This window comes from Etheostoma spectabile, chromosome 5 (genome assembly GCF_008692095.1).
Source record: "Etheostoma spectabile isolate EspeVRDwgs_2016 chromosome 5, UIUC_Espe_1.0, whole genome shotgun sequence".
NCBI classification, from domain to species: domain Eukaryota; kingdom Metazoa; phylum Chordata; class Actinopteri; order Perciformes; family Percidae; genus Etheostoma; species Etheostoma spectabile.
Window position 1 is genome coordinate 35,835,007 of NC_045737.1, and position 215 is coordinate 35,835,221.

Sequence of the window (215 nt, forward strand, 5' to 3'; positions counted from 1 at the left end):
TCAAAAGGGTTGTACTTAGTGTCTTCATTAATCATAGGTGTGTTCTGGGAGTAAAATGCAATAAACCAATCAGTGTCATCTCCCATTCCCTTTAAAAGACAGGCGCATTTGGACCATGGCGCCTTGCTATTATGATGGTGAAATGAAAGCACGCAATCAGATTATATCATAATACTATTTCATATTGCAATGTGTGTGTGTGTGTGTGTGTGTGT

General features: G+C 38.6%; 1 protein-coding gene across 1 annotated transcript in view; it reads left to right on the forward strand.

Moving 5' to 3' along the window:
• pikfyve (phosphoinositide kinase, FYVE finger containing) overlaps nt 1-215 on the forward strand; it is a 41,713-nt gene that overhangs the window by 31,166 nt on the left and 10,332 nt on the right.